Source organism: Lathyrus oleraceus, chromosome 3 (genome assembly GCF_024323335.1).
Source record: "Lathyrus oleraceus cultivar Zhongwan6 chromosome 3, CAAS_Psat_ZW6_1.0, whole genome shotgun sequence".
NCBI classification, from domain to species: Eukaryota; Viridiplantae; Streptophyta; class Magnoliopsida; order Fabales; family Fabaceae; genus Lathyrus; species Lathyrus oleraceus.
The window spans coordinates 243,303,785-243,321,311 of record NC_066581.1 but is presented as its reverse complement, the minus strand read 5'-3'; the positions used below and the strand labels follow the sequence as shown (position 1 = coordinate 243,321,311).

At 39.6% G+C, this 17,527-nt stretch overlaps 1 pseudogene; it reads right to left on the bottom strand.

The window, feature by feature from the left end:
* Positions 1–264: 264 nt before the first annotated feature.
* Positions 265–364, bottom strand: LOC127133799 (uncharacterized; annotated as a pseudogene).
* Positions 365–17,527: the final 17,163 nt, after the last annotated feature.

The window sequence follows — 17,527 nt, the reverse complement described above, 5'->3', positions numbered from 1 at the left end:
AAGCTGTGCAACAGAACCAATTCTCTGGAAATCTTACCGAAGATCCAAACCTTCATTTATCCGTATTTGTCCAATACGCTGATACTGTTAAAGCTAATGGTGTCACTTCAGAGGCAATTCGACTTCGTCTTTTTCCTTTCTCATTAAGAGATAGCGCTAGAAGATGGCTTCAATCACTTCCCTCCAACTCAGTCACCACATGGAACGAGTTGAAGAAAGTTTTTCTTGCCCGATATTTTCCGCCAAGCAAAACAGCTATGTTAAGAGCCCAGATAAACGGATTTAAACAGAAAGACAACGAGTCTCTTTTCGAAGCATGGGAAAGATACAAAGACATGATGAGACTTTGCCCACACCATGGTTTGGAAGACTGGTTAGTAATTCACACATTTTATAATGGTCTCTTATACAATACAAGGTTAACAATAGACGCCGCTGCAGGTGGTGCACTAATGAACAAACCTTATGCTGATGCTTACCAGCTTATCGAGAGCATGGCCCAAAACCACTATCAGTGGGGAACCGAACGAACAACGGTGGAAAAACCTCAACCGAAAACTGGCATGTACGAGATAAGTAACCTTGATCACGTTAATGCAAAAGTGGATGCTTTGGTCCAGAAAATTGAAAGTTTAAATGTATCACCTCCAGCCGCCGTGGTTGCTATAACTCAGAATTGCGAGGTCTGTGGAATCCAAGGCCACACTCCTGCGGAATGTCAACTCTTGACTGGAATCCAAGCAGAGCAAGTAAACTATGCTCAAGGAAGCCCCTATTCGAATACCTATAACCCAAATTGGAAGAACCATCCAAACTTTTCATATAAGAGTAATAATGCTTTATACGCACCTGGACAGTCTCCAAATCAAGCCCCATCTATACCTCCGGGATATCAGAAATCCAATCCTAACAATAATACCCCTAGAAAATCCAACTTGGAAATCATGATGGAAAACTTTATAGCTTCCCAACAATAAACCAATAAAGATTTCTTAAACCAGAACATACACACTGGCGAACAACTTAAACAACTAGCAAGCAAAGTAGATGCCTTGGCTACCCATAACAAAATGCTGGAAACACAAATATCTCAGGTAGCTCAACAACAAGCACCTACTGCTGCACCAACTGGTACATTCCCTGGACAGCCCCAACCTAATCCGAGAAGCCAAGCTCATGCAATTATATTAAGTGGAACGGAAGTGGAAGGACCGTCTGACCCAAGGATAGAAAACCAAAACCCTAAGAAATCAACTGAGGAAAGTGAACCTAAGGAAAAGGAAGAGAGTAATAAGGAAACCCTAGAAAAGAAGGAACCTTATGTACCTCCACCACCTTACAAACCACCTATACCCTACCCTCAAAGGCTTGTTAAAACCAAAGATGTAGGCCAATTTAGAAAATTTGTTGATCTCCTTAAACAATTAAACGTTACAATTCCGTTTACCGAAGCTATTACGCAGATGCCCTCATATGCTAAATTCTTAAAAGAAATTCTTTCTAATAAGAGGAAACTTGAGGATAGCGAAACCGTTACACTCCCTGCCGAATGTAGCGCTATAATCCAAAACATGCCCCCTAAACTCAAGGATCCGGGTAGTTTCTCTATACCCTGTCACATAGGAAAATTTGTCAGAAACAAAGCCTTATGCGATTTAGGAGCCGGAATTAGCGTTATGCCTTTATCCATATGTAAGAAACTGGAAATGGGAGAATTAAGACCGACCAAAATGTCTGTGCAATTAGCAGATCGTTCCATCAAATATCCTGTAGGAATCCTTGAAAACGTTCCCGTACGCATAGGTCAGTTTTACATTCCCACTGACTTCACAATTATGGACATTAGAGAAGATGATACTACACCTATTATACTAGGAAGACCATTCTTAGCAACTGCCGGTGCAATCATAGACGTAAAACGAGGACGACTCACTTTCGAAGTAGGTGAAGAGAAAATTGAATTCATTCTTTCCCAATTCTTGAAAGCACCTGCAATAGAAGATACATGTTACTTCATGGATATCATCGATGAATGCATAAAAGAAGCAGAGTCAGGAGAAGATAAATCATCAGACTATCTTTTAGAGGACAAATCTAAACAATGCCTAGCAATAACACCGGACCCTACGCAATGTCTTAACAAACCAACCCCTGATTTGAAAACACTTCCCAAAAATCTGAGATATGAATTCCTAGACTTAGAACTTGAACGACCTGTGATAGTTAATGCCGATCTAGGAAGACTCGAAACAGAAAAACTCCTACATATCTTAAGAAAATACCCAACCGCACTAGGATACCACATAACCGATCTTAAAGGAATAAGCCCTTCTATTTGTATGCACCGCATCATGTTAGAAGAAGACTGTAAAACCTCTAGGGAACACCAGAGAAGACTAAATCCGATCCTAAGTGAGGTAGTAAAGAAAGAAATAACCAAGTTATTGGAAGCAGGTATTATATATCCTATATCTGATAGCAAATGGGTTAGTCCTGTACACGTTGTACCAAAGAAAGGAGGCATAACCGTTATTGAAAACGAAAAAGGAGAAACTATAACTAAACGAATCGAATCGGGATGGAGAATGTGCATTGATTATAGGAAACTAAACAAAGCAACCCGAAAAGATCATTTCCCTTTACCATTCATTGACCAAATGTTAGAACGATTAGCTAAACATTCACATTTCTGTTATCTAGACGGTTATTCAGGCTTCTTTCAAATACCAATTCACCCTGATGACCAAGAAAAGACAACATTCACATGCCCTTTTGGTACCTTCGCTTATAGACGAATGCCGTTTGGTCTGTGTAATGCCCCTGCAACTTTTCAAAGATGCATGATGGCAATATTCGCCGACTTTCTCGAGAACATCATGGAAGTATTTATGGATGACTTTTCTGTATACGGACAAAGTTTCGAAGAATGCCTTGAAAACCTAGAAAGAGTTCTTGAGCGATGTGTAAAAGTAAACTTAGTACTTAATTGGGAAAAGTGCCACTTTATGGTACAAGAAGGAATTGTTTTAGGACACATCATCTCGAACAGAGGAATTGAAGTAGACAAAGCCAAAATAGAGGTAATCGAAAATCTTCAACCCCCAACAACCGTGAGAGAAGTACGAAGCTTTTTAGGACACGCCGGTTTTTACCGACGATTCATCAAAGACTTCTCTAAGATAACTAAACCCTTAACCGGACTGTTGATGAAAGATGCTGAATTCATATTCGACGATAACTGTTTAAAAGCATTTCAAACTCTCAAACAAGCATTGATCTCCGCACCCATTATGCAGACACCAGACTGGAATGAACCATTCGAAATAATGTGCGATGCCAGTGATTATGGTGTAGGTGCTGTTCTAGGACAAAGAAAGGATAAAAAGCTCCACGTTATATATTACGCTAGCAGAACCCTGGATGAAGCACAGATGAATTATGCCACAACCGAGAAAGAACTCCTAGCAGTGGTATTTGCGCTAGATAAATTTCGTTCTTACTTGGTAGGAGCCAAAATAATAGTTTACACCGATCACGCTGCTATCAGGTACCTTTTAACAAAAAAGGATGCTAAACCTAGACTCCTAAGATGGATCTTGTTACTACAAGAATTCGACTTAGAAATCAAGGACAAGAAAGGAACTGACAACGTAGTAGCAGACCGCCTCTCTAGACTTGAGAACCTTGAACCGGAAAGAACATCCATTAATGATGATTTCTCGTATGACAAACTCATAGCTACTTTGGAAGAGAACAACTCCGACATGCAAGTAGAAACCACCTTAGCTATATCTGTCACACCATGGTACGCTGATCTAGTCAATTATTTAGCTACCGGAATAGTTCCACCTACTTTATCTTACCAGCAGAAGAAACGATTCTTCCACGACATAAAACACTATTACTGGGACGATCCCTTACTTTTCAAAAGAGGCCCCGATGGTATTTTCCGTCGATGTATACCCGAAGAAGAGGTAGAAAATATAATCCAACACTGTCACTCCGCTCCTTATGGTGGACACACAAGTACATCCAAGACCTGCTCTAAAATCCTACAAGCTGGCTTTTATTGGCCAACTATTTGGAAGGACGTGCATACGGCTATTAAGGAGTGTGACAGATGTCAACGCACGGGAAACATATCTAGACGTGACGAGATGCCACAAAAAGGTATTTTGGAAGTAGAGATTTTTGACGTGTGGGGGATAGACTTCATGGGACCCTTCCCATCCTCTTTCGGTAACAAATACATACTTGTGGCAGTTGACTACGTATCAAAGTGGATCGAAGCTATAGCTTCTCCAACAAATGACACCCGAGTAGTAACTAGACTCTTTAAAAATATAATATTTCCGAGATTTGGCATCCCAAGAATAGTAGTCAGTGATGGTGGATCGCACTTTATATCCAAGGTACTCGAAAAACTACTACTTAAATATGGAGTGAGACATAGGATAGCAACACCTTACCACCCTCAAACCAGTGGACAAGTGGAAGTGTCTAACAGAGAAATCAAGCAAATTCTAGAAAAAACGGTCGCCACTTCAAGGAAAGATTGGTCATTGAAATTACCAGAAGCTTTGTGGGCATATCGAACTGCTTATAAAACCCCCATAGGGACGACCCCATTTAAGCTCATTTATGGAAAATCTTGTCACCTCCCGGTAGAATTAGAACATAAAGCCTATTGGGCTATTAGAAATTTAAATTTGAATTATAAAGCCGCCGGTGAAAAGAGAATCCTTGACATAAACGAATTAGAGGAACTCAGAAGAGACGCCTATGAAAATGCCAAAATCTATAAAGAAAGAACAAAACAATGGCATGACAAGCGTATATCAAGGAAAATCTTCAAGCAAGGCGACGCAGTACTTTTATTTAACTCTAGACTAAAGTTATTCCCGGGAAAACTACGATCCAGATGGTCAGGACCTTTTCATATCACTAAAATCTTTCCCAGTGGAGCGGTAGAAATAAAAGGACAATCTACAGAACCGTTCACCGTAAACGGGCAACGTCTGAAACACTATCACTATGCGGAAACCAACGAGGATTCGCAAATTCTACACTTAGACGAAACGCCCCCAGGACTCATAAACTATATTTAACAGTTTCTTTGTCGAGCTTGCGACATTTAAACAAAGCGCTTAGTGGGAGACAACCCACAAATTAATTTGTTATTTTATTATTCTATTATTATCATTTCCCTATTTCTTTCTTAATTATTCTTTTAATTTCTGTTTAGTATTCATTCTTGATTTATTTAAAAAGAAAAAGAAAAAAAAAAGAATTTTTTTTTTATAATAATATTTTTTTTCCTTCTTTCGGCATTTGGCCAAATCCTGACTTAAACTCATGTTTTCTTTTCTCTAGCTAACACTAACCAGATGGGACATTTTGATCGTATGGGTATCAAGTTCAGAGGAATGGCTCAGAAGCAAAAGTTTGAAGAATTAGCCGCTAGAGAGATGCTACCTAGTTTATATGCTGATGAATGGGCTATGACTGCCCTTGGACTGAGACAGAGTGTCCTGTATCTGCTGAATCAGATAGGATGGGAGACATCCCCTATCCTGAGGCATTTCACCACCTACCGGAGACTCACACTAGAATTCCTTAGTTCATTAATCTATCTACCCAGCCATGGAAAAGGAATTAGCAGAGGTTTTATCCAGTTCAGAATGTTCAATATGGAGTTCCAATTTAATATTAGAGACTTTACCAACCTTTTGGGTTTTCCTACCTCCTTTGATACATTCACTGTAAGCCAGGAAGAACTTTTTGAATATAGAGAGCTTGAACACTTTTGGGGTAAGCTGACTGGAAATGATGAGCCCGAAGAACATGAGTTTCTCTCTGGAAGCATACACAACCCAGCCTTCCGCTATTTCCATAAGATCCTGACATACACTTTATTTGGGAAGAAGCCAAATAGTACTTCAGTTTCACGTGATGAACTCTTCATCATATTTTGTGCTTCCCAAAACCGTCCAGTAAACGGCACTACTTTTATGTTAGCTAATTTGGACCACCTTATCCAGGATGAGCGAGCACCCATTAGAATAGGCGGTTTGATAACCATGATAGGTAATGCTATTGGATTGCGTCAGCCTATGCTTGACCTTAACCCTTTTTGCGGCATTACTACTATGAGTATACCTTTCCTCTTCAACACTATGTTCATAGCGAACTTAGGGTCTGATGAGTTTGAGCTTATTATTGATAACCAGGTTCTCTGCCTATTCACCATGCCCGATCCTAGGACTAGTGTTCATAACCAAAGGAACTGGCTCTATAACCTGAATGAAACCCCAACTCCTGCTGGATCCACCGAATCCATCCAGGACTATGAGATCTGTGATGACTATGAGCACTATGTTGACCATATCTCTCATGCTGAATCTGACCCTCAGACACCTTCCGGCTACTATGATATTGATCCTCCTCCTCAGCCTGTCCTGACCGAAGAATCAGCCATGCCTGATCTCCGACATCATATGCCAGGAACAGATATTAAAACCGTCATTGAAGCCTTGATGTCAGAACATCACGCCCTCAGGGAAGATTTCCACAACTTGAGGCATGAAGTCCTAGAATACATGAGCAGCACGGCAAGTCAGTTACGTATGTTGCGGCATCGTGTTAACTCTTTTGCTCCTCCGGCCAGAGATCCGAAGATAGATGGAATTTAGTTATTTCTTTCTAAGTTATTTAGTTTTAGGCTAGATTTTTCATTAATGTTATTTGAATTCATGATTCGCATTTATTTTCCTTTCATTTCATTGTTTTCCCTTCCTGTATTACATTATGTTAATTTTATTAAAGCTTTTATTTAATTTATGCAATGGCTATGTTCTCTACTGTTCTACTGTTACTCAGAATGAATTATTATTATGTGAAATAGAATAGCAGGCAACACAAATTAATTATCTAAATTAAATAGAACAATCTAAAAACCAAATAAAACAAAATAATCAAAATAAATTCATCTCCAGATTAATTATGTGAAGCGCTGCTGAATGCCCTGCCAAAAAGAACTGTGTGACGAGCGTCACACACTCCATGACGAACGGCACGCATAACTCCTGTTACGAACGTCACACCCTTGTGACGAGCGTAACGCCCCTCAGACATGTGAACGTTAGGGAGCCGTTGGAGACGAACGTTACACCCCTTACCTTTTTACATTCCCCATTCACTTTTCATTTAACCACACTTAATTACTCTTCAACCACTTTTTCTTTCTATCTTCCAATCCTTCTCCTATAAATACCTACCAAAACCTCCTTCATTCACCACAAACAATTCTCTCATATCAAATATACAATTCTTTTCCACTCCAAATCCCTCCTTCAAAATTCATCACAATGGCGGGAAATCAAAATTTCGGAAATATCATCTTCCGATCCGGAGATGACAACTATCAGCAAGAGCAATTCGAGCGTTTCCAACAGCGAGGCGTCGTTTCCACCAGGTACCCCGATTTACCTTGTTTACAACAATTAGGCCTACTCCAAGGTATCGAATGGATGCTCCGCCTAGCCGACTTAACCTTCCTTTGCACTCATAATCAACCCACCTACCCATCCCTAACCTTAGAATTCTTAAGTTCATACGACTACACCACTCCCGCCGGTGAAGACGAATTTCTAACCGGTACGGCAACCTTCCGTATGTTTAACACCGAGTACTCTCTAACCCAAAACCAATTGAGTACCATGTTACAATTTCCCATAGAAGGTCAGGTACACCCCAGAATCCCTCCAAACTCAAACTGGAACACAGTTGACGTTTTTGGCCTTTTTAAGAAAATTACCGGTATAGATGCCTACAACTGGGAAGAGCTCCTTCTTTCCCATATACATAACCCAACTATCCGGTACTTTATCCGCATCTTGCAAAACACAGTTTTTGGACGACCAAACAACAACAAGGTCAACTCAAAGGAGCTATTTTTCCTCCAATGCGTCTTCGAACCGGATACTAAGGTAAACGCCGCCTCCTTTCTATTTCATCATATCCGCACCTTATGTGCTAGAGGCCGGCAACCTTTTATGATTGGTGGATTAATAACCACCATAGCACTTGGCCTAAACCTAGGGGATAAACTCCAAACTTTAGAATCTCTACCTCCCCTATCTATGGATATCAGCTACTATCGATCCAGCCGCCTGATTAAGAACAGAGTAGGCGGAGGATATTATCTTATGGTGAACAACCAGGCAGTCCCAAGCGTTGTTCTACCAAATATCGCCCTAACTGATGTCACAAACCCCGACCGCCACCTCTATGATCTAAACGCTCCCGAAGCCACCGAGCCTTCACAAACAAACCCGCCCACAGACGAGTTTGAAGCAATGGAGCAAGGTGATCATCCTCCTACACAACAGTCAGTCCCGCTCAACCCTTCCGGTAATGCAACTGGCCCATCCTCCCAACGTCGTCGACGAAGAAGGCCTGCAACCAACGACGACATTATGGATGCTATCGATGGTATGCAGGCACAGAATGTCGAAATGATGCAGATGATGCATCAAATGCAACAGCAACAGGATGCTCGGAATGCCATAACCGACCAGCGGTTTACTGAGTTGTTCAGCAGGTTCGACAACTTAGACTTACGTCAGAGATCACCAGGTCCAAGAACCAGAGGCGGAAGACAACCTTAGTTGTAGCTTTTTTTATTCCTTTCCATCTTGTATTTCATTTCCTTAAAACATTGAGGACAATGTTTAGTTTAAGTATGGGGGGGAAACAATATTCTTCCTATTTCCATTTTTCAAGTATGTTACCTTCCCTTTCATTGTTATTTCCCTTTCTTATTATTTATCAAAAAAAAAAAAAAAAAAAAAAAAAAAAATTCATTTCAAGTTAAGTCCGAGTGTGAAAATTTCTATTATCCATTCCCTCAATTTTCTTGAGCCATAAAAAAAATTTTTTTTTAACACACCCAATAAGTATAAAGGTTGCTTATTTTATAAAACTTGAGTGAAATCAAAACAAAATCATTACCATAACAACGCTCTGAGAACCTCAATATGTTAGATCAGGATAAGTACCTATTATACCGATTCCTCGAACTTTTAGTTTTATAACAACCCCGAGTAGTTTATACGAGAAGTCAGCACCGTCTTAATAGCAAACTACGTGGAGAGCCGATGAATATAAGTGAATGATCCCCAAAGTAACATAAAATATATGAATATATCAGGAAATGCACTGATTAAATTAGGTGATTCTTACCAGATCATTTAATCTAAAAGTTGCAGATCATGCAAAAACACAATATGAAAAATCCATTATAAGTTGGTTCAGTAGGTATCTGGTACTGAACTTGGTAGGGCGGACTACGGTTCGATCCCCCGCAATTTGCAATGGACTGAATAATGAAGTTATCCGACTTATGTACCAGAACTTCTAGCTAAAAGCGGATCATAATCACTAACCGGTTACTCCACTATGTGCGCGAAAAGATAAAGGGCTTAATGTGATTTCGCTAGAATGAAAACGGGTAAAATAAGACTTAAGGAACCAGGATAGCTATCATAGGGTACTTGAACTGATTTGCATAAGGTAGGGTTATCTAAGTTATAATGGTAGTTGTTGATGTCAAGATTAAACTCAAGTCCTCCTAAACGAAAATCCATTTGCAACCTAGTACGAATTGATGTGTGCTTTGAAATTTCATCTGGCTAAAACTTTTAACAAGTTCTATACTGAATTTTGCTTGAGGACAAGCAAAGATTTAAGTATGGGGGAGTTTGATAACACGAAATTATATCACATTTTAAGACTTAATTCAATTAGATTATATTATCATTCACTTTAGTTTATCTCATTTTATCAGATATTATGCAGTATTTCCTTGCTATTTATGTCAGGTATCCATTTTGAAGCAAAAGTGAAAAAGGGAAGAAAAGGAGGTGCAAAAAGGAGAGAAAAGGGACCAAATGCCAAAGCCCAGCCCAAAGCGCACAAGTCACCAACGCTGTGCCTGTGACGGACGTCACAGGGTGCGTGACGAGCGTCACGCAAAACAGCCTTGTGACGGACGTCACACATAGTGTGACGGGCGTCACACAATTCCACTACCTTTTTGGCGCAAGTAACGCCCTCAGAAAGACTGGAAGAAGAACGTTGAGAAGTTGGTCTCCTATATCCACGCCGTGCATGTAGCCACGTTGAAGAATGGGAGAAACGGAAAGCAGTTGCCAACACTATTATAAATAGCCATCTCAAAAACTAAAGCTCTCTCGGTTTTTCCACGCTCATATTGCCGAAGCTCTGCCAAATTTTCTTTTCACGCTTTTGCTTATTTTTCTTTTCCAGCATTGTTTATTTTATTTATTTCTTTTGCAAGCTTTACATTCTTCTTCCCTTGCAAATTTACCTTTCCCATTTTAGCTTTTAGATATTTTTCGCATAATAGTTTCTACACCGGAAACTATTGTGCAACTTTATACCGGATTTAACCTTACGTTATATTCCAGTTTTATTTCCTTGATTTAATTTACTGTTTAATTGAAGAATCCAAGAACAAATCCTACCGGCTTGTGGTGGAGTGTTCAAGACTATTGTATTACGCATTCAGGTTCTTTAATCATTATTTAATATTTTGTTTTATTATTTATCTATATTATCTGCCTGGAATGAGTCTGTTTATGCATGATATAAATTCTTATTTATTTAGCATGTCTGGCTAATTTGCCCAGGTATCGGTATGTAAAGTAAGCAGAATAAGGGATCAAGACTGAGTCGGTCTATCTAAACTTAAAATCAAAATCAATCTTTTTACGGTCTCAACTTACAGGTTTAATAACAAGATTTTTTACAAAAGTAAAAGACATAAAGAAGTTAAAACCAATAGAGCGAGAGTTTGAGATTTTAACTGGACAGTGTAAGTTAGGCATTAATTCTAGATCAGGGCGAGAGCAAGTTTTAGAGTTAATTAAATTCTGACCTTTTCCAAAAAGTATTTTTAAAGATTGAATGTGAGGACGAGAGTTAAGCATTTGGATTTGATTATATAACCTAAGTCAACAGAGCGAGAGTTTGAGATAAGGGTGTTTAAAACGGTCAGTATTTTCTTAAAAGGAGTTTCTGCAACTTTATTGTTTTCAAAATATGATTTTTGACTTAATTATAAGTGACAGCTACATTAATATAAAATCATGGTTTATTCAACAGAGCGAGAGTTTGAGATAAAACCTTTAACCAATAAAGTTAACCGAAACGATTCATTTTAAAACCAAGAAACCGACAAAGACTTGATTCCCTAGTTTTGACGAACTACATACCGATATCCGTTTTATTAATATTTAATCTAGATCTTAGTTTAGCTCTTAGTTTTTCCCCAAACAATCAAACATTTTCACCTTAGATTTACGTAGTAACCTTAGATAACGGTATATCGATTCATAAGTCCCTGTGGGATCGATATCTTTTAAAACTACGCGATAGAACTGTGCACTTGCAGTTTGTATCCCATTCTCGACTCACACAGTCGAGCGATCAATTGACTACAACGAAACCTTTGCCCCAGTCGCCAGGTTAGAATCTATTCGCTTACTTGTTTCATTCGTTGTAAATCATTCTATCGAACTATATCAAATGGATGTCAAGAGCGCATTTCTTAATGGTTATATATCAAAAGAAGTGTATGTCAATCAACCTCTAGGTTTTGAAAATTCAAATTGTCCAGAACATGTTTTTAAACTTAAGAAATCTTTGTACGGACTAAAACAAGCCCCTAGAGCTTGGTACGAAAGGTTAACCAATTTTCTTCTGGAACATGACTTTACTAGGGGGAAAGTTGACTTTACACTCTTATGTAAAAACATTAATAATAACCTCATGATATGCCAAATATATGTTGATGACATTATTTTTAGTTCAGCTAACCCTTTTGTATGTCAAGAATTCTCTGAGCTAATGCAGGCAGAATTTAAAATGAGCTTAATGCAAGAACTAAAGTTCTTTCTAGGAATTCAAATCAATCAAGCTTCATAAGCCACCCATGTTCATCAAAGTAAATACATAAAAGACATTCTGAAGAAATTCGAAATGGCGGAATGCAAACCTGCTAAGACACCTATGCATCCAACTTGCATTCTGGAAAAAGAAGAAGTTAGTTAGAAGGTTTGTCAGAAGCTCCATCGTGGTATGATAGGCTCTCTTCTCTATCTGACTGCTACACGTCCTGATATTTTGTTTAGTGTTTGTCTCTGTTTCAGATTCTAATCAGATCCTAGAGAATCTCATTTAACAGCTGTTAAAAGAATACTCAGATACCTGAAAGGAACTCCTAACATGGGCCTGATGTATGAGAAAACATCAAAGTATAGACTTTCTGGTTATTGTGATGCAGATTACGCAGGGGACAGAATGGAACGTAAAAGTACATCTGGAAATTGTCAGCTCCTGGGAAAGAATCTGATATCATGGGCCAGCAAAAGACAATCAACCATAGCCTTGTCCACTGCAGAAGCAAAATATATTTCAGCATCATTATGTACTCTTAGATGCTCTGGATGAAGAATCAACTAGAGGATCTTCAAATCTTTGAGAGTAACATTCCTATCTTCTGTGACAATATTGCTGCCATCTGTTTAAGTAAGAATCCTATTTTGCACTCCAGAGCTAAGCACATAAAAATCAAACATCATTTCATTAGAGACTATGTTCAGAAAGGGGTAGTAACGCTAAAGTTTATTGATACAGACCATCAATGGGCTGACATCTTTACCAAACCCCCTGCTGAATATAGATTCTCTTTCATCTTAAAGAATCTAAACATTCAAAATTGTCCTGAATAAAATGTGCCTCTGAATTAGCAAAATAAGACTCTGAAGTAAACATTTGGATTCTGTATCTGACTCTAATGCTACTACCAGTTAGAAGTCATCTGAGTTAGAAATCTTCAGGAACCAACCCTTTGGTATTCCTGAAGATCAGATAAAGTAACACGTGGAGAATTATGCATCTGACCCTAGAACTTCTAGACAACTATCTAGCAGTAATCAAGTAACAGTCTCTTGAGATCTCCTCAAGCAGTGTGCTGATTTTGGGATTAGACATCATTTATGAGTTGTAATCATTCTCCCCTCTAACGTGCGTACTTGGTTTTTGTGCTAAACTCCCATTTCTGTGTCGTTTTGCATGCGCCCTAATTTGGGCATTTATTCGTTTCACTTTTCATAATTGCACACTTTTCACTCACAAACACTCCTAACTCTCTCCTTCAGTTTTCCTCTCTCTCTCTCTCTCAAAGGCATTTCTGCAGTTTTACTCAAGTTCTTCAACCTCATCTATAGTTCATCAACGATCTTCATGGATTCTCAACAACAATATGTGTATAACTTCTCTCAACAGATAAACTCAACTGAGCAAGCTCCAAGTTCAAGTCATTAAAACCCTACAGTCACCGACGTTGTTTCCACTCCCATTTACAAAGAACCTCACATTCTTGATCGTGAGCCTCATATTCATCTTGCAACACCGTTTGAAAAGTTGGAAGTGTTGTGTGAAACCTTGGTGGATTTTGACAAGATGAGAAGAAATGGTGTCCACCTCACTGATGAACTGAAGAAGCAAGGGTGGGAAAACTACTTTCAACACCTCTATGGCCCAGTCTACACAAATATGGTAAAAGAATTCTGGAGGTTTGCTGACTCTGACGATCACTACATTGTCTCCTACGTTCTGGGAGTCAAGATAGTCATCATAGAGAAATCTATTGCTGCTCTTCTGAACATGGAGAAGACTGGAGGAAGACGCATATACAACATCAACCCTAGGGAAAAGTATTTGTCCCATGAGATAAACCCTACAATTTTTCAACAGAATGCTGAAGGCAAGCAGTCCAAGAACAAGGAACTGCATCAGAACCTCCAGGTATGGCTGAAGATCATCTTAGGCACCATCCATCACCGCCCAACCTCTAAATCCTCAGATTACATCAACACATACCAAAAATGCATTCTTTACTGCATTCACAAGGGTCTGAAGCTCTGCCTTCCTGCACTCCTCTTTAAATATCTCTGAGACTCCATGAAAGATACCAGAAACAACATGAAGACAAGAAACTACATTCCTCTGGGGAGACTCATATCTGATGTGCTGATTGAAAGTGGCCTCGTGGACCATCTGATATAGCTCAGACTCATGGAAGACGTGATGATAGACATTGGAAGACCTCTGAACGCTCGCAATCTGAAGAGAATAGGAATCATTAATCAAGTAAGGGTCAAACCAACTATGGACACCTCCTGGGAAGCACTTAAAGATCAGAGGGAGATTCCAAATGGACTTTATCTTTTCTCAAAGATCGACCCTCTAGAGGTAGTCGCATACTACTTAGAGGATCTGCACAAACAAGGATTAGACATCTCAGATTTCTCCTTAGACTGGCTTCCCGAATTTCCTCCAGATTTCCAGAAGAGGACTCGAGAACCATCTGAGAAGACCAAGCAGGCAAAGAGAGCGAAGCTGGGAGAACCATCTGGATCAAGACCTCCAGTACCTCTGGTTGGATCACCTGGTAAGTCTGTATCTCTCCCTCCCTCTATAAAAATCAAACTTGTTGCTTCCTTACTCCCTCAACCTTCGCCCATATATACAACCCCTGATACTCCTCCCTCAACCTCTAGATCCTCTAACCAACCATCCCAAAAATTCAATCTTGCCACCACAACTCTACCCGTTTCAGAAGCAGGAATGCTAAATGAAACTACTTCACCGTCTTCATCACCATCTCCATAATCCCCACCTTACTATACCCTGTCATCTGACACTGAACCCTTTGATCCTCACTCCCCAACTCTGGCTCAGCTCCAAAACCGTGCTCGGGCCTCTCAACAACCAACACACTCTAACTCTGAACCAGAAGTTACCTCCGCACCCCTAGAAAACCCAAACACAACCACCTATGACCGTCCACCATCAGAACCAATCCACTCTGAATCACAACCATCCCCACCACAACACTCTGAAATACCTCAACCTACTACCTCCGCTGCCCCAACAACTCCCACACTTAACTTAAGCCCCCCACTTCTCCCTCCTAAGCCTCTGAACCAGAAACCACCATTCTGACCCTTGAGGAAGCAATTAAGGTTTTTGCAGAATCTTCAGTTGACAAGGTCAAGTCTCTGACCATCAACTCTGGCATCAATGATGATCCCTCCGTTGTAAGGACTCACTGGAACAGAGTGATAAGTTGGATGACCTCTGAAGCCTTCAAGATGAAAGGCCTCTCTGAACAAGTTCGCAATGACTTCATCAGAGACGCTGAGATCAGGCTCCAAGAGCGTCTAGCCAGAGCAGCTGAGGAGCAGGCAAGAAAGGAAGCTGAATAGAAAGCAAGACAAGAAGAACTTCAGAGAATCAAAGAAGCAGAAGCCAAAACTCTTATTGATGTTGCTGCTACTGAAGCAGAGGCAAAAGCCAAAGATGTCGCTGAAGAAGCAGCTCGCCTTGCTGAAGAGTCTACTGCCAAAGTCAGAAATGATGCACTGACCCAGGGGGAGACCTCCACCTTTGTCCCTCTAGTCCTGAAGACCCTTGAAGAGCTGCAGAAAGAATAACAGGTAGTTCGAGCCAGACTGGACCAACAGGATTCTGTCAATGTCAACATTCAGAACATGTTGTCCAAGCTGCTCCAGAGGATGCCTCCACCTCCAAACCCTTAGGCACCTAGGATTTTCTTTGTTACTTTTAGATTTGCTTGTTGCTTTATCTGCTCTGCTTGTTGCTCTGTGTTTCCATGTTTGCTTTCTGCGCTTTTGGCCTCTGTAAATGTTCTTTGTCAATATCAATCTTTTGCTAATATCTTTTTGCTAAGTCTTTTTTATTCTGACAAAAAGGGGGAGAACTAAAAACAACTTTGATGAAAACATATCTAATTCCTTTCAAACTCTGCAAACACTATGACTTTAAGATATGCAGGAAAGTAGATAGAAACACCAAACCATGGAAGGTCCGGTAAGAACTTCTGAACTCCTAGATCAAACTCAGGGGGAGCTCACTACAAATCTGATCTAAGACTCCTTTTTGAAAATGTTTCATCTCTAAACTTAAACTGTTTTGTCATCATCAAAAAGGGGGAGATTGTAAGAACAAAATTTGTTCTACAATAGATTTCTAAGATTTTGATGATAACAAAGGATGAAACCAAAAATGGAACTCTAACGAGATTTTTTTCTAAGTATGCAGGACTCTGAACATTCATGCAGGACACTAAACAATTAGGAAGGACTCTAATCATATATCAGATACAAACGTATGTCAGATACAAAGTATTAGAGGATCAGACGCCGCTAAGAAAGGAGTACGTCCAAGAAACTCTGATTCTGATCAAAGAATGACAGTGAAAAGAACCAGAAGCTCCAACAAACTACTGGTCTTAGACTCTGATACTTAAGAAGACTAAGACTAGTACTCTGAGAAGCTCTGATGAAGTCAAACGTGATCATCCTCTGAAGAATAACTCTGATACATCAAGACTCTGATGAAGATTCACAAGTCCATAAAGCGTAACGGAAATAATTCTCACTATGGAAAGGAAGTATTTTAAGAAAGAATTTAAAAGGCGGACAAAATGGTTATAGAAAGAAACAACAAAAGTAATGACATTGAATACTCATCAAAGACCAAGATTCTGTCATCACTCCAACGGTCCTTCTCAACTACTATATAAAGAACAAATTACTTCTCTAGAGGGACACACCTGAGACGCACAGAAACATCATTCACATTCTCTCTCAATTTTCACGAGCTGCTGCTCTTGCGTGAAAATATCTTGCTCTAATATTTTTCTGTAATCCTTGCTTACTGTTAGAAGCACTTTACATTACAACTCTATTTTTGCTTAAATTATTTTTTGTTCCTCAAGTGACTCTGTGCAGTCTGTATACTCGAGAGGGCTAAGAGAATATTCTCTTATATGATTGGTTGTGTAATCTTTCAAGATTAGTGGATTAAGTCCTTTTTGAAGGCGAAATCACCTTGGCCGGGTGGACTGGAGTAGCTTTGTTTTTTCAAGCGAACCAGTATAAAATTCTGTGTGCTCTTATTCTTTGAAAAAGCTTTTATTTCCAAAACAATTCAAACCCCTCTTTCTTGTTTTCTCACCTTCATCACACGCCTGCTTTTGTGGAGAATAAACAATGTCTATGATGGTCTCAGAGACTTATGTCTCTCACTAATGATGACATTGTTTGGTATGTATCTTCGTTGGGTCGATTGGAGATTATTGATAGCTGTGATGAATTATCTAATGTACCCCTTATTGGTACACAAGGAGGAATCAACTACAACCCTTCTTTGGCTCATCGTCAACTTGTGTTCCCCTTGAGAGACAAACCTAATAACACTCAGTTATATGGTCTTTTCTATCAAGAGGGTAAAGATCCCCAACTTTTGAAGCAGAAGATAGTTCATGTGGGGAATAATGTGCATAGGAAAGGAAGATCCGAGCATGGTCCATGCAACTGTGTAGCTTTGGAAGCTTACACTACTTGGGTGAAGA